The sequence below is a fragment of the Callorhinus ursinus genome, unplaced genomic scaffold (assembly GCF_003265705.2).
Source record: "Callorhinus ursinus isolate GAN/ISIS: 27379988/994484 unplaced genomic scaffold, GSC_fseal_2.0 scaffold81, whole genome shotgun sequence".
Lineage (NCBI taxonomy): Eukaryota > Metazoa > Chordata > Mammalia > Carnivora > Otariidae > Callorhinus > Callorhinus ursinus.
Window position 1 is genome coordinate 3,836,539 of NW_027397143.1, and position 18,045 is coordinate 3,854,583.

Sequence of the window (18,045 nt, forward strand, 5' to 3'; positions counted from 1 at the left end):
GAACCATGAGAGATGATGGACTCTGAAAAACAAACTGAGGGTTCTAGAGGGTAGGGGGGTGGGGGGATGGGTTAGCCTGGTGATGGGTATTGAGGAGGGCACGTTTTGCATGGTGCACTGGGTGTTATGAACAAACAATGAATCATGGAACACTGCATCAAAAACTAATGATGTAATATATGGTGATTAACATAACAATAAAAAATTAAAAAAAAAATCTGGACTGCATTTGAAAAAAGTGGGTGATAAAAGTATCACATCTCAGCTTGTTATGAGGGTCAAACATGATAGCTGTTGCCTGGTCTTAATTAAATTTCAATAAAAGTTCTCTGTCATTACAATTATGCAGGAGGAATGATATCCCAACAGAGATCACTAGAGTTTACCTTCCCCTTTCTTGATGATAACTCCCAGGAAGTGATTTCATTTGTCCCTTGCTATGTTGACTTAGGGCTGCTGCAGGAGGAGAGAGAAGCCCAGCTACCTGGGAGATGGGCTTTTCATATCACATGTTCCAATGATGTCATTTTTCAGAGAGCCTATATGTCATTTCACAGCCCCTGAGCTGGAGAAAAGTTGCACCAAATAGGCTGTTGTACCATGGACTCACCTAGAGGGAAGACTGAAAGATACATTCTGACAGGAGCAGCGAGTATCAGGGGTGAGTTTTTTCCCTTTCTCACCAACACCAACTCTCTGATGGTCCAAGTCACTATCCCCAAACCCAGGTCATGAAAAGGAGTTTTGTGTTCAAGGAGAGTTCTCATGGGGAACAAAAATTAAGGCACAGTGAGATGGTATTGAGGGCTGCTGAATGACAGTGCTCCTTCCAGATGCATATAGTGATTACCCCTCATTACAGCACCTCCTGGAGGAGCTTCAGAAGCCTCCTCAGGCAGAAAATAAATGTGTTTTGAAGGTTGACATAATAAGGACCCAGAATTGTACACAAGTCTCGATTTACAGACCCCTACAGGTCTATCTCCTCCCCCCAGATGCTAACATCTGTCTACCCTCTTAACAGCCCCTTCCTTTCAAACTTTGTACTGCCAGGGGAATCCTTTGGGGTTTCACAAATGCCAGCCAGGCACATGAACACTCTTTTTCATCCTGGAACGAGGCTGATAAAACCAAAGCACTAAAACTTATTCCCCTACTTGTACCTTCTTCTGAGTTCTTCCTTCCCATAGGTGAAAGATTCATTTTCCTGTCTCATCTGGAAACAAGGAAACTTTAAAACAAAACCCCAAAATGTAAGTATTTGATGACTCTCATCTTTTCAGTAGCATCTTCCCAAGGGGACCCATACTAGACCCACTGGACTTGCCTTTTGCTGCCTTAATGGAAATCCACTGCATTCGAAGGAAAAGACCCAGGGATCTTGAAAAGGCCATGGCTTGTGGGGGTTGGGGAACACCTGTAAGTCCCAGTGCTGGCCACACCTGGTAGATGAAATGAAAAAAAAGGAGGATCTCTTCAGTGTCTGTGCTCTTTATAAGGATAGATGGGATCTGGTGGCCAGATGGCAAAAAACCTAGATCCTAAGTGTATAAATCCTGCACTGGGAATGCATGTCAAAATCTAAGGAACAAAAAATTTAAATGCAATATGCCACACAAGAGTGTCAAGAGCTCCTTACCTTTGGCTATTTCACACATCTGTTATGCATGAAGCAGCACAGTCATTCACTGTATCCTTTCCTGACTCCCTTCTGCCTTCCTGTAGACCTCTCCAGAGCAGTGGGTGAGCAAGCAGTGGTCGGGGATTGTGGACGAGTAGTGCTCTCCTCTATATCTAAGTACTCTCCACTCTCTGGGACAAATCTTCAGAGTAATGAGGGACCTGAAGGACAGCCTTCCCCTTTTACACCTCTGACACCGTAAAGCATCCACCTTATACCAGTGATGGGGGATGAAGTGGGAAAAGTCTCAATTACAGTAACAGCAGGAAAACAATCCTTGAGCCTTAGGGAGATATAATTGATGTTTGCCAGGTCCCATTTCACAACTTTGATGCAGAAATTTGGGTGGAAGCAAAAAACATATTTTTCCAACTCGTCTAACTGAATTCATCTTTGCTTTCCAGTAAGTTGTGGAAGGACCACAAGCTAAGGAATTCAGGCACTTTGTATAAGCTGGAGAAGAAAAATAAATGGCTTGTCTTCTGGAGCTTTTGGAAGAAACCAGCCCTGCTGACACCTTCATTTTAGCTTTTTTAAAATTCATTTTGGATAACTCCCCAACATTTATGAGTGAATAAGTCTGTGTTATTGTCTTAAGCCACTAAGTTTGTGTTAATTTGTTACCCAGCAATGAGTAATAATGTAGACAGTCTGCATTTTCCTGAAATCTCACAGAGATGAACACCTTTCCATTCTGCATGAAGAATCACACAGACCCACACATTAGAGAGGACAGTAGAATTGCAGATCTAACTCATGTTCCATCCCCTGCAACAAATAGGGCAGGACTTGTCTTGTGAGAGAGGCAAGGGGCAAAAAAAAAGCCACCAGGGTGTGTGTTCTATAAGTGGGAGAGCCCAACACATAGTCCTTGTGGTAATAAGTGCCCCATGGCAGCTTAATGTTCATTTACTGCATCTCATGGAAATATTTGGATGAGATATAGAACATGTCACAGGAAGAGACAGAGCAGTATGTAAGAGCTCTAAATTTCCATATTCAATTCTGCAAAGTTTTGAAACATAGATACATGACAATTTAAGGAAATCATCACTACGTTATTGATGGGACCTTTTATCATTCATTATGTGTGAAGCAACTTTGATTTTAAAAATATTTATACACATAATGTTGTCTCAGGGACTACCAGTGTCATTTACCAATAAAAGTGTGCTCAGCGCTCATCCCCATCCTACCTGTCCTGTAAGGACAATTGTCAACAGAGGGAAAATCATGACTCTCAAACATATATAAAAGGTTACGTGTTAAAGATTTTATTTAACTGATTATTAATGAAGAACCCAGGCAGATGATATCACTACTTAAACAGAGAGTCCCAAAGAACTACATTTATAGTTCAAGAATATTGACATGAATATTAAAATGAGGCAAGTGTGCTATATTCTAAGATGAAGATGCAAAGGCAGTTGAACTTCCCCAGATAGATTTTATCTAAATGATAAAATGCTATGGACTGAGTGTTGTGTCCACCACAAAAGTCACAGATGAAGCACAAACTCAACATTCTATATTAGTAGGTGAATTTTTGGATGGTGCCTTAGTCACAGGACAGAGCGATAACAAGTGGATTATTGCCCTTTAAGAGAACACAGGGAGCTAGCTTGCCCCTTCTGCCATGTGTGGTGGCAGGGAGATGTCTATCTTGAATGTGAGCTCTCACCAAACACTGAATCCACAGCTACTTTGATCTGGGTCTTTCTGTCCTTGAGAAGTATGAGAAACAAATCTCTGTTCATAAGCCACCTAGTCTGTGTTATTTTGTTATTACCTAACTTGATCAAAAATTTACAACCAAAAAAATTGTTTTGCATTGCAACCAATTATCAAAACTCAGAGTTTTGAAATAGCTCTATACTAATGAGGTCTAGATTGCATTAAAACATGGTAGAATTTCCATCTAGAGACACCCCATAAACATTCTGCTTATTGCAAATTTTCTTACAACTTTCTCATAAAAAAGAGAAAAGATAGAGTCATCTTCAGACTATGGTTCCTTCTTCTCCAAAAAGTATGGCATGGGTAGCTGGATAGAATGTTAGGTCCCCACCACCCAGCCCTACCACTCCACCCTCCAAGCACAAAGCTAACATCCCATCGTCATAAATGCACAGTTTGCTCACTCAATAGCTCTGGAGAGAAAAGAGGTTCCTTTTTTTTAAAGATTTTATTTATTTATTTGACAGAGAGAGAGTGGGAGAGGGAACACAAGCAGGGGGAGTGGGAGAGGGAGAAGCAGGCTTCCTGCTGAGCAGGGAGGCTGATTCGGGGCTCGATCCCAGGACCCTGGGATCATGAACTAAGCCGAAGGCAGATGCTTAACAACTGAGCCACCCAGGTGCCCCAAGAAAAGAGGTTTCTGATGATAGAGTTCAGGAATGTTTTCACTAACACAACAGAAAATGCTGAGTATATTCAGGTACTCCCTAGGGCCTCGGCACAGGAAGAGACCTGTCCTCCCTGAGAAGTGCAGGTACTGGGTGCTCCTGAGGTCATTGCAGTGAAGGGGCTGGAGAGTCTCTGTCCTGCCTGGGTAAACTGAACAAAAGCAGGAAGGACAACAGCATCTGACTTGAGCCCCTCCCTCAGGAAGACTTGGTTGATAGTTGTAGGACCACATTTACAGGACATGAAAGTGAAACCAAACAAACAGTTCCTGGAAAAGAAACATAAGGGTGTTTTGACTTCAGGGAGTGGGCAGAAGGCAGAGAGACATCAGGGGCTAAGGGTGGCAGGTCTCTGATGAACCCTCTTAGGTCACTTGGCTAAGACTCTCATGGGAGAACTGGGAACAGTGAGGAAGCCTGTGAGCAAGTTTCCAAAGCTTCTAGAGAAGCATTTCCCATCAGTAAGTTGAGGGACTTTAACTTTTCTCTGTCTTTCTAATTCTTTAATTATTAGGAACCCTGATGCTGGCTGCCCCATTGTCCCACTTGGGCACAGATTTCCCTGGCAGGTTATGGGGTCACATTTCATGAACAACTTCAATGACCAGGATAGGCTCTGGGTAAATTTGGCAAGACAGTGGGGTAGGGAGACACAGAGAGGGCTGAAGAGCCTGTATTCTAAAATTTATATGGACAGTCAAGAGGAAAATACCAAAGATTCTTTAAAAGAAGAACATAGGAGGAGAGTCCAAGATAGTAGAGGAGTAGGAGACCTTAATTTCATCTGTCCCCAGGAATTCAGCTAGATAGCTATCAAATCATTCTTAACATCTGTGAACTCAAATGGAGATCCAGCAAAGGAATAGCTGCAACTCTACAAATAGAAAAGTGACCACTTCCTGCAAGGTAGTTGGTTCAGAGAAGTGAATCTGAGGCAATATATGGGAAAATAGATCACAGGGTCAGGGAGCCTCTGTCAGCCGGCTACCAGCAAGTGATATAACAATGGAACACAAAATCAGAACTTTTAGAAATCTGCTCTGCTGAGGGACATCGCTAAGCCTGTTAAGTGGGGGCAGAACACTAGCTGGGGCAGTGTGGTCACAGGATCCTCTGGGTCACAGGAAGACAGGGGGTGCCTGAGTGTGGCAGAACTCCCAGGCATCAGAGCGGAAAAGCCAGCTGCAGAGAGGGAGCCCAGGAGTTGGCTCTCAGCTCAGGGTTGCCATAAACCACCAACCATGGCACAGTTGGGCCCCTGCTCTTCAAGGCCTGATCAGGGGCCAAACAAGCAGCAGAACCAATGAGACGCCCCTTCTTCCCCTAGAAGAAGTGGCCCCGGAACGCACAGCAGGAATCCATGGGGTTTGAAGACTTGAAATGGGGTTGTGTGCCTGAGATAGAAAAGCTCAATCGGGGGGAGGAGGCAAAATGGTGGAGGAGTAGGGGACCCTGTCTCAACTGGTGTCCTGAATTTAGCTGGATATCTATCAAACCATTTTGAACACCCACAATATCACCCTGAGATGTAAGAATATATATCTGGATCTCTACAAGTAGAAAAGCAAAAGCAAGGTAGGACATGTGGAGCCATGAATCTGCAGGGAAATATTGGAAGATGAACAGAATGGGGAGGGAGCCTCTATAAGCTGGCTCCTGGAAAGTGATACAACACTGGAGCACAAAATTAGAACCTTAGAAATCTGCTCTAGTGAGAGAAGTCCCTCTCTAAAAGGGGCTTCTGGAAATGAAAAGGCAGAATTCTAGGTAGGGCATTATGGTCTCAGGGTACGAGGAACCGCAGTGCATAAGGAGGTCCCTGAACCGGTAGAATACCTGAGCAGTGGAGCCAGGAATCAGGTTATTGTCATCGAGCCCAGGAAGGGAGTCTCAGCTCAGGTCACAATAAACCACAAGCCCCCCACTCAATAATTGCTCTTCTCTTGAGCAGCTTGAAAAATTCTGGAACCTGTGCCTGAGATGGGGCAAAAACTTGTAGAGTGGTAGTGGCCCGGAAAGGGATTTACAGTGGAACCCTGACAGGATCCAGGAGCTTCAGGTGTGTGAGTGTGAGCCAGTGGCCACTTGAGGTTTTAGAATCACATAGGGCAGTGGCACTCCCAGTCCCCTGGGACAACCTCTGAGAGAGTTGCTGTGGGCGTGCCCTGTGGGAGGATGCAGTTTTTGGCAGCAGCACATACAGAGGTGGAGACTGTCCTGGAAGGTTTATTAAAGAGGGCAAACTGTGAATTTTCTGCTCTGGGCCAGAGGTTTGGCTGTGGCCTTTTTTGCTCTGATCCTCTGAAGAGACGTGGAAAGCCCCTGGGGAACAAAAGCCACACAGTGGACTGGATTCCCCTGAGCCCATCCCCCTGACAGGGTGAGGGGCAACTCTGCAAGGGCAGGAGTTTTTCGCACCGATATTTTTTATAGATACATGCTTTAGTTTAGTCCTTTTTTCACTCTATACAATTTTGCCTTCATATATATATGTTTTACTTATTATATTTAACTTACCATATTATATATATATATATATATATATATATATATATATATTACTTTCTTTGCAATTTTGAGACATAGTGTTCTCTAACACAGAGACCAAAATACACCCAGGAACAACTGAAATACCCTGCTTTGTCCACACTGAGAAATTATAGGACCCCTTCCATCCCCCCACATTTTTAAATTTTTTAATTTTATTTTTGTGTTTCATTTTGGCTTTGTTTTTTTGTTGGTGGCTTCTGATCACTCTGGATTTTGCTACGATGCATCTTGCTTGTGTCTTGGTTGATATTTTGGACTCTGCTCATTCACTCAATCATCCCTCAACAGAACGACTAGGAGGAGGAACTTTCAACAAAGAAAAGAAACACAGACAATGGCCTCTGCCACTGAACTAACAGATATGGATATAAGCAAGATGTCAGAGATAGAATCAGGAAAACAATCATGAAGTCAATAGCTAGGCTTGAAAAAAGCATTAGTGACAATATAGAATCTCTAAGACTAGAAATGAGATCTAATCAGGCCAAACTAAAAACTGCTATGAATGAGATGCAGTCTAAACTGGATACTCGGGCGCCTGGGTGGCTCAGTTGGTTAAGCGACTGCCTTCGGCTCAGGTCATGATCCTGGAGTCCCGGGATCGAGTCCCGCATTAGGCTTCCTGCTCAGCAGGGAGTCTGCTTCTCCCTCTGACCCTCTTCCCTCTCGTGCTTTCTATCTCTCATTCTCTCTCTCTCTCAAATAAATAAATAAAATCTTTAAAAAAAATAAAAAAAATAAAATAAAAAATAAAAATAATAAACTGGATACTCTAACAGCCAGGGTAAATGAGTCAGAATGGAGAATCAGTAATCCAGAAGATAAGCTAATAGAAAGGAAGGAAGCTGAGGAAAACAGAGATAGGCTGCTAGTAGCACATGAAAAAGAATTGGAGAGATTAATGATGACATGAAACCTTCCAGTGCCAGAATTATTGGGATCCCGGGTGGCAGGGGGCGAGGGGGGTGGTAGGAGAAGGTATATTTGAGCAAATCATAGCTGAGAACTTCCATAATATGGGGAAGGAAACAAGTATTTGAGTGCAAGAGGCAGAGAGGACCCCTCCCAAAATCAATGAATAGATCAACACTCCAACATATAACAGTGAAGCTTGCAAACTTTACAGCCAAAGAAACTACCCTGAGAGTAGCTAGGAAGACGAGGTTCTTTACATATGGAGGGAGGCACATCAGAATAACATCACACCTGTCCACAGAAACCTGGCAAGCCAGAAAGGGCTGGCAAACCATATTCAGGGTACTAAATGAAAAGAACATGCCGCCAAGAATACTTTATACAGCAAGGCTGTCATTCACAATTGGTGGAAAGATAAGGAACATTCAGGACAAGCAGAAACTGAAAGAATATGTGACCACCAAGCCAGCATGGCAAGAAATATTAAGGGGGAGTCTATAAAAGGAGAAAGACCCCAAGAGTGATATTGAAGAGAAATTTACAGAGACAGTCTATAGAAAGTTGACTTCACAGGCAACATGATGACAATAAATTCATATCTTTCAATAATCACTCTCAACATGAACGGCCTAAATGCTCCCATAAAATGGCACAAGGTTGTAGAGTGGATAAAAAGATAGGACCTATCCATATGCTGTCTACAAGAGATTCATTTTTGAACCTAAAGATATATCCAGACTGAAAGTGAAGGGATGGAGATCCATCTTCCATGCAAACGAACCTCAAAAGAAAGCTGGGGTAGCATTCCTCATATCAGACAAATTAGACTTCAAACCAAAGACCATAGTAAGAGATGTAAAGGGATACTATGTCATCCTTAAAGAGTCTATCCAACAAGAAGAACTAACAGTTGTAAATATCTATGCCTCCAACATGGGAGCAGCCAATTATATAAACCAACTAATAAAAAAATTAAAGAAACATATTGATAAAAATACTTTAATAGTAGGAGACCTCAACATTTACTCACAAAATGGACAGATCATCTAAACAGAAAATGAACAAAGAATCAAGAGCTTTGAAGGACACATTGGACCAGATGAACTTTGTAGATATATACAGACTATTCCCTCCTAAAACTCAGAATACTCATTCTTCTCGAGTACACACAGAATTTTCTCTAGAATAGACCACATATTGGGTCACAAATCAGGTCTCAACCAATACCAAAAGACTGAGATTATTCTCTGCATATTTTCAGACTACAAGGCTTTGAAACTGGAACTCAACCAGAAGGAGAAATTTGGAAGGAACTCAAACACTTGGAAGTTAAAGAGCATCCTGCTAAAGAATGATTGGGTCAACCAGGAAATTAAAGAAGAACTTAATCAATTCACAAACTGATGAGAATGAAAACATATCAGTTCAAAACCTATGGGATATTGCAAAAGCAGTCCTAAGAGGGAAATACGTAGCCATCCAAGCCTCTCTCAAAAAATTATAAAAATCCCAAATGCACAAGCGAACCGTACACCTAAAGGGGCTGGATAAAGAACAGCAAATAAAGCCTAACCAAAGCAGAAGAAGAGAAATAGTGAAGATTAGATCAGAAATCAATGAAATAGAAACAAATACAAACAAACAAACAAACAGTTGAACAGATGAACAAAACTAGAAGCTGGTTTGTTGAAAGAATTAATAAGATTGATAAACCACTGGCCAGACTTATCCAAAAGAAAAGAGAAAGGACCCAAATTAATAAAATCATGAAAGAAAGGGGAGAGATCATGACTAACATCAAGGAAACAGAAACAATTACTAGAAATTTTTACTAGCAACTATATACCAGCAAATTAAGCAATCTGGAAGACATGGATGCATTCCTGGAAACTTAGAAACTACCAAAACTGAAACAGGAAGAAATAGACAATATGAACAGACCAATAACCAGGCAGGAAATTGAAACAGAAATAAAAAAACCTGCCGATAAAACAGAGTCCAGGGCCAGATGGATTCCCAAGGGAGTTTTAGCAAACATTTAAAGAAGAAATAATATCTATTCTCCTGAAGTTGTTTCAAAAAATAGAAACAGAAGGAAAACTTCAAAACTCGTTCTATGAGGCCAGCATTACCTTGATCCCAAAACCAGGCAAAGGCCCCATCAAAAAGGAGAATTACAGACTAATATCCCTGATGAACATGGATGCCAAAATACTCACCAAGATCTTAGCCAATAGGATCCAACAGTATGTTAAAAGGAATATTCACCAGACCAAGTGGGATTTACTCCTGGGCTGCAAGGGTGGTTCAACATTTGCAAATCAATGTGCTAGAGCATATTAATAACAGAAAAGACAAGAATCATATGGTCTTCTCAATTGATGCAGAAAAAGCATTTGACAAAATACAACATCCATTCCTGATTAAAACTCTTCAGAGTGTAGGGATAGAGGGCACATTCCTCAATATCATAAAAACCATCTAAGAAAAGCCCACAGTGAATACCATTCTCAATGGGGAAAAGCTCTCAGCTTTTAAGGGAAAGCTGGGAGTTTTTCCCTTAAGGTCAAGAACACAAGAGGAATACGCATTCTCCCGACTTTTGTTCAACATAATACTAGAAGTCCTAGCATCAGCAATCAGACAACAAAAAGAAATAAAAGGCATCCAATTTGGCAAAGAAGAAGTCAAACTCATTCTCTTCATAGATGACATGATACATTATGTGGGAAACCCAAAAGATGCCACCCGCCAAATTACTAGAACTCACACAGCTATTCAGCAACATGGCAGGATACAAAATCAATGTACAGAAATCAGTTGCTTTTCTATACACTAACAATGTAACTGTAGAAAGATAAATTTAGGAATCAATTCCATTTACAATAGCACCAAAAACCATAAAATACCTAGGAATAAACCTAACCAAAGAGGTAAAGATCTATACTCTAGAAACTACAGAACACTCATGAAAGAAATTGAAGAAGACACAAAAAGATGGAAAAACATTCCATGCTCATGGATTGGAAGAATAAACATTGTGAAAATGTCTATCTTGCCCAGAGCAATCTACACTTTCAATGTCATCCCTATCAAAATACCATTGACATTTTTCAAGGAGCTGGAACAAACAATCCTAAAATTTTTTGGAACCAGAAAAGACCCCAAATGGCCCAAGGAATATTTAAAAAGAAAAACAAAGCTGGTGGCATCACAATGCCTGACTTCAAGCCAAATTAGAAAGCTGTGATCACCAAGACAGCACGGTTTTGGAACAAAAACATATAGACCTATGGAACAGAATAGAGACTCCAGAAATGGACCTTCAACTCTATCATCAACTAATCTGACAAATCAAGAAAAAATATCCAATGGAAAAAAGACAGTCTCTTCAATAAGTGGTGCTGGAAAATTGGACAGCTATATACAGAAGAATGAAACTCAACCACTCTCTTACATCATACACAAAGATAAACTCAAAGTATATGAAAGATCACAATGTGAGACAGGTATCCATCAAAATCTGAGAGAACATAGGCAGTAACCTCTTCAACATTGGCCACAGCGACTTCTTTCAAGACATGTCTCTAAAGGCAAGGGAAACAAAAGCAAAAATGAACTTTTGGGACTTCACCAAGATAAAAAACTTTTGCACAGCAAAGTAAACAGTCAGCAAAACTAAGAGGCAAACCATGGAATGGGAAACTATATTTGCAAATGATGTTACAGATAAAGGTCTGGTATCCAAGATCTATAAAGAACCTCTCAAACTCAACACCCAAGAAACAAATAATCCAGTCAAGAAATGGGCAGAAGACATGAACAAACACTTCTCCAAAGAAGATATAAAAATGGCTAACAGACACATGAAAAAGTGATCAACATCATTAGACATCAGGGAAATTCAAATCAAAACCACACTTTAGAGTTGCCGATATATTTTCTTACATCTCAGGCTGAATTCGTAGGTGTTCAGAATGGTTTGATAGATATCCAACTAACTTCAAGGGACCAGATGAAATGAGGTCCCCTACTCTTCCACCATCTTGCCTACCCCTTCTTTTTTTAATTTAAATTCAATTAATTAACATATAGTATATTATTAGTTTCAGAGGTAGAGTTCAGTGATTCATCAGTTGTATATAACATCTAGTACTCATTACATCACATGCCCTCCTCAATGCCCATCACCCTATTACCCTATTCCTCCACTCCCTTTCTCTCCAGCAACCCTCACTTTCTTTCCTATGATTAAGAGTCTCTTATCTTTTGTCTCCCTCTCTGGTTTCATCTTGGTTTTCTTTCCCTCCCTTCCTCTATGGTTCTCTGTTTTGTTTCTTAAATTCCACGTATGAATGGAATCATATCATAATTATCTTTCTGTGATTGACTTCTTTTGCTTAGCATAATACCCTCCAGTTCCATCCACATTGTTGCAAATGGCAAAATTTCATTCTTTTTGATGGTTGTGTAATATTCCATTGTATTTATATACCACATTTTCTTTACCCACTCATCTGTTGATGGACATCTGGGCTCTTTCCATTGTTTATAGCCCTGCTATAAATATCAGGTGCAGGTGCCCCTCAGATCACTACATTTGCATCCTTGGGGCATATACCTAGCAGTGCAATTGCTGGGTTGTAGGGTAGCTCTATTTTTAACTTCTTGAGGAAACTCCATAGTGTTTTCCACCATGGCTCTACCAGCTTGCATTCCTGCCAGCAGTGTAAGAGGGTTCATTCCCCTTTCCACACATCCTCGCCAATATTTGTTGTTTCCTGACTTTTTAATGTTAGCCATTCTAATCGGTGTGAGGTGATACCTCATTGTGGTTTTGATTTGAGTTTCCCTGATGCCAAGTGATGTTGAGCATTTTTTCATGTGTCTGTTGGCCATTTGTAGGTCTTCTTTGGAGAAATGTCTGTGCATGACTTGTGCCCATATCTTGACTGGATTATTTGTTCCCTGGGTGTTGAGTTTGATACATACTTTATAGATTTTGGATACTAACCTTTTAACTGATAAAACATTTGCAAAAGTCTTTTCCCATTCTGTAGGTTGTCTTTTGGTTTTGTTGACTATTTCTTTTGCTGTGCAGAACTTTTTATCTTGATGAAGCCCCATAAATTCATTTTTGCTTTTGTTCCCTTACCTTTGAAGACCTGTCTAGCAAGAAGTTGCTGCAGAGGAGCAAGATGGCAGAGGAGTAGGAGACCTGGATTTCGTCTGGTCTCAGGAATTCAGCTAGATAGGGATCAAACATTCTGAACACCTACCAACTCAACAGGACATCGAAGAAAAGAAGGGCAGCAACTCTCTGAACAGAAAAGCAACCACTTTCTGGAAGGTAGGATGTGCGGAGAAGTGAATCCGAGTCGGTATTCGGGAAGATAGATGGCAGGGGAGGGGGTCTCCATCAGCCGCTACCAGCAAGTGATAGAGCAGCAGAGCACAAAATCGGAACTTTCAGAAGTGTGCTCTGTTGAGGGATGTCGCTCCAGTGGCTAAGTGGGGAGTGGAACCCTCGTTGGCACAGTGTGGTCTCAGGACCCTTGGGGTCACAGAAAGACCAGGAGTGCCTGAGTGTGGCAGAGCTCCCAAGTATCAGAGCTGGGAAGCCGGCTGCAGAGACGGAGCTGAGGAGTGGGCTCTCAGCTTGGGGTTGACATAAACTGTGATCTGCGGCACAGTCGGGCCACTGCTCTTCCAGCAGGGACCCAACAAGCAGCAGATATGGGGAGATTCCCCTTCCTGCCCTGGTAAGAGTGGCGTGGGAGCACACTGGAGGTACCAGCTGGGTTTGGAGACTCCAAACGGTGTCATGTGCCAGAGATAGAAACGCTCGGTCACAGACCGGGTGAGCATGGAGTGAGGCCAGAGACCTGGGAAATGGGAGTGATTGACTGCTTTTCTCTGGGGGCTTACTGAGGAATGGGGCCCCGAGTTCTCGGCTCCTATGGTGCAGAGATTAGGAGGCTGCCATTTTCACTCTTGTTCTCCAAAGCTGTACAGAAAGCTTGCAGGGAACAAAAGCTACAGAGAGCAAACCCGAGCAAATTATTTAGCCCGGCCCGGCAAGGGCGGGACAATTCTGCCTCTGGCAAAGACATTTGAGAACCATGGCAACAGACCCCTCACCCAGAAGATCAACAACAACAACCAGCCAACCCCAAGTTCACCGATCAATGAGAACGGTGGAAGGCCAGCACTAGGGGAATACAGCACATAGAATTCCTGTTTTTTTACCATGATTCTTTAGTCTTTCAAAGTTAATTTTTTTAATTTTCTTTTTTTTAATTCTTCTTTTTCCCTTTTTCAATGAACATCTTATCAATCCCTTTTTAAAAAATCTTTTTTTTTATTTTTCATTTTTAGAGTCATATTCTATCCCTTCATAGTAGTTAACCTTATTTTTGGTATATATATATAAGTTGTTCTCTCTTTAAAACTTGGGGATGCAGTTTCTTCTAACAGACCAAAATATACCCGAAATCTCTAGTGTATGCCTTTCTTTTAGTCTCCTACTTGATCACATTCTCTCCCTCTTTTTTTAATTCCCCTTCTTTCTTTTCTCAACCAACTTCTTATCTTATCCATTCCTTTTATAAAATCTTTTATAATTTTCATCTTTACAGTCATAATCCATCCCTTCATCGTATTTGCCCTTATTTTTCTACATATATGTTTTACTTTCTTTAAAATTTTGGGAGGCACTTCCTTCTAACAGACCAAAATACACCCAGAATCTAGTGTGTGGCACTGATCTATGCACCAGCCTGATCATATCTGATCATATTCTGGTTTTCCTTTGTTTGTTTGTTTGTTTGTTTGTTTGTTTTTATCTTTTTCTTTTTCTTTTTTTTTTCTTTTTTCTTTCTTTCCCTTTCTTTTCCCCTGGTTTCAGGTCTTTTCTGATTTGTTTAGTGTATATTTTTCTAGGGTTGTTGTTAATATGTTAGCATTTTGTTCTCTCATTCATCTATTCTCCTCCGGACAAAATGACAAGACAGAAGAAATCACCTCAAAAAAAAGAACAAGAGGGAGTACCGACCACCAGGGACCTAATCAATACACATTAGTAAGATGTTGGAACTAGAGTTCAGAATGACGATTTGAAAGATACTAGCTTGGTTTGAAAAAGACAAGGAAGTTATTAGAGAAACCCTTTCTGGAGAAATAAAAGAACTAAAATATAACCAAGTCGAAATCAAAAAGGCTATTGATGAGGTGCAAATAAAAATGGAGGTTCTAACTGCTATGATAAATGAGGTAGAAGAGAGATTTAGTGATATAGAAAACCAAATGATGGAAAATAAAGAAACTAAGAAAAAGAGAGATAAACAACTACTAGATCATGAGGGCAGACTTCGAGAGATAAGTGATACCATCAAAGAAACAATATTAGAATAATTGGGATCCCAGAAGAAGAAAGAGAGAGAGAGGCAGAAGGTATATTGGAGGAAATTATAGCAGAGAACTTTCCCAATTTGGGGAAGGAAACAGGCATCAAAATCCAGGAGGCACAGAGAACCCCCTCAAAATCAATAAAAATAGGTCAACACCCCGACATCTAATAGTAAAACTTATGAGTCTCAGAGACAAAGAGAAAATCCTGAAAGCACCTTGGGACAAGAGATCTGTAACCTACAATGGTAGAAACATTATTGGCAACAGACCTATCCACAGAGACCTGGAAGGCCAGAAAGGACTGACATGATATATTCAGAGCACTAATTGAGAAAAATATGCAGCCAAGAATACTCTATCCAGCTACGTTGTCATTGAAAATAGAAGGAGAGATAAAAAGCTTCCAGGACAAACAAAAACTAAAGGAATTTGCAAACACAAAACCAACCCTTCAAGAAATATTGAAAAGGTCCTCTAAGCAAAGAGAGAGCCTAAAAGTAACACTGACCAGAAAGGAACACAGACAATATACAGTAACAGTCATCTTACAGGCAATGCAATGGCACTAAATTCATATCTTTCAATAGTTACCCTGAATGTAAATGTGTTAAAAGCCTCAGTCAAAACACACAGGCTATCAGATTGCATAAAAAAATAAGACCCATTGGTATGTTGTCTGCAAAAACTCATTTTAGACCTGAAGACACTCCCAGATTAAAAGTAAGGGTGTGAAAAAAAATTTACCATGCTAATGAACACCAAAAGAAAGCTGGGGTGGCAATCCTTATATCAGACAAATTAGATTTTAAACCAAAGACTATAATAAGAGATGAGAAAGGACACTATATCCTACTTAAAGGGTGTATCCAACAAGAAGATCTAACAATTGTAAATATGCCCCTAACATGGGAGCAGCCAATTATATAAGGCAATTAAAACAAAAGCAAAGAAACACACTGACAACAATACAATAATAGTGGGGGACTATAAGACCCCCCTGACTGAAATGGACAGATCATCTAAGCAAAAGATCAACAAGGAATAAATACTTTAAATGACACACTGGACCAAATGGACTTCACAGATATATTCAGAACATTCCATCCCAAAGCAACAGAATACACATTCCTCTCTAGTGCCCATGGAACATTCTCCAGAATAGATCACATCCTAGGTAACAACTCAGGTTTCAACTGGAACCAAAACATTGGGATCATTGCCTGCATATTTTCAGACCACAATGCTTTGAAACTAGAACTCAATCACAAGAGGACAGTCAGAAAGAACTCAAATACATGGAGGCTAAAGAGCATCCTACTAAAGAATGAATGGGTCAACCAGGAAATTAGAGAAGAACTTAAAAAATTCATGGAAACTAATGAAACTAATGAAAATGAAAGCACAACTGTTCAAAATCTTTGGGATGCAGCAAAGGCAGTCTTGAGAGGAAAGTATATAGCAATACAAGCCTTTCTCAAGAAACAAGAAATACACAACCTAATCCTACACCTAAATGAGCTAGAGAACAAACAGCAAATAAAGCTTAAACCCAGCAGGAGAAGAGAAATAAAAAAGATCAGAGCAGAAATCAATGAAATAGAAACCAAAAGAACAGTAGAACAGATCAACGAAACTAGGAGCTGGTTCTTTGAAAGAATTAACAAGATTGAGAAACCCCTGGCCAGACTGATCAAAAAGAAAAGAGAAATCACCCAAATCAACAAAATCATGAATGAAAGAGGAGAGATCACAATCAACACGAAAGAAATACAATTATAAGAACATATTATGAGCAACTCTATGCCAGCAAATTAGATAACCTGGAAGAAATGGATGCATTCCTAGAGATGGATCAACTACCAAAACTGAACCAGGAAGAAATAGAAAACCTGAACAGACTTATAACCACTAAGGAAATTGAAGCAGGCATCAAAAATCTCCCAACAAAAAAATGCCCAGGGCCAGATGGCTTCCCAGGGGAATTCTACCAAACATTTCAAGAAGAATTAATACCTATTCTCCTGAAACTGTTCCAAAAAATAGAAATGGAAGGAAAACTTCCAAACTCATTTTATGAGGCCACCATTACCTTGACCCCCAAACCAGACAAAGACCCCATCAAAAAGGAGAATTACAGACCATTATCCTTGATGAACTTGGATGCAAAAATTCTTACCAAAATACTAGACAATAGGATAAAACAGTACATTAAAAGGATTATTCACCATGACCAAGTGGGATTTATCCCTGGGCTGCAAGTTTGGTTCAACAACCGCAAATCAATCAATGTGATACAATACATTAACAAAAGAAAGAACAAGAACCATATGATCCTCTCAATAGATGCAGAAAAAGCATGTGACAAAGTACACCATTCTTGGTGTACTCTTGATCAAAACTCTTCCGAGTGTAGGGATAGAGGGTACATACCTCAATATCATAAAAGCCATCTATGAAAAACCTACAGCGAATATCATTCTCAATGGGGAAAAACTGAGAGCTTTCCCACTAAGGTCAGGGACACGGCAGAGGTGTCCACTCTCACACCTGCTATTCAACATAGTATTAGAAGTCCTAGCCACAGCAATCAGACAACAAAAAGAAATCAAAGGCATCCAAATTGGCAAAGAGGAAGTCAAACTCTCACTCTTTGCAGATGATATGATCCTTTATGTGGAAAACCTAAAAGACTCCACCCCAAAACTGCTAGAATTCATACAGGAATTCAGTCAAGAGGCAGAATATAAAATCAATGCACAGAAATCAGTGGCATTCCTATACACCAACAACAAGACAGAAGAAAGAGAAATTAAGGAGTTGATCCCATTTACAATTGCACCCAAAACCATAAGATATCTAGGAATAAATCTAACCAAAGTGGCAAAGGATCTGTACTCAGAAAACTATAAAATACTCATGAAAGAAATTGAGGAAGACACAAAGAAATGGAAAACCGTTCCATGCTCATGGGTTGGAAGAACAAATATTGTGAAGATGTCAATGCTACCTAGAGCAATCTACACATTTAATGCAATCCCCATCAAAATACCATCCACTTTTTTCAAAGAAATGGAACAAATAATC

The 18,045-nt window shown here is 40.4% G+C and overlaps 2 protein-coding genes and 1 long non-coding RNA gene across 3 annotated transcripts in view; 2 read left to right on the forward strand and 1 right to left on the reverse strand.

Moving 5' to 3' along the window:
- LOC112816281 (interferon-gamma-inducible GTPase 10-like) overlaps positions 1–18,045 on the reverse strand; it is a 207,023-nt gene that overhangs the window by 109,643 nt on the left and 79,335 nt on the right.
- LOC141371611 (uncharacterized) lies at positions 549–2,821 on the forward strand. Its single transcript, XR_012376700.1, has 3 exons — positions 549–661; positions 1,191–1,253; positions 2,086–2,821. It is a non-coding gene; the product is annotated as an uncharacterized lncRNA (long non-coding RNA).
- LOC112816283 (immunity-related GTPase family M protein 1-like) overlaps positions 12,803–18,045 on the forward strand; it is a 23,669-nt gene continuing 18,426 nt past the window's right edge. Inside the window, exon 1 of the mRNA XM_025862715.2 lies at positions 12,803–12,901. The gene's annotated coding sequence lies outside the window, so the exon portion shown is untranslated. The remainder of the gene's footprint in view (positions 12,902–18,045) is intronic.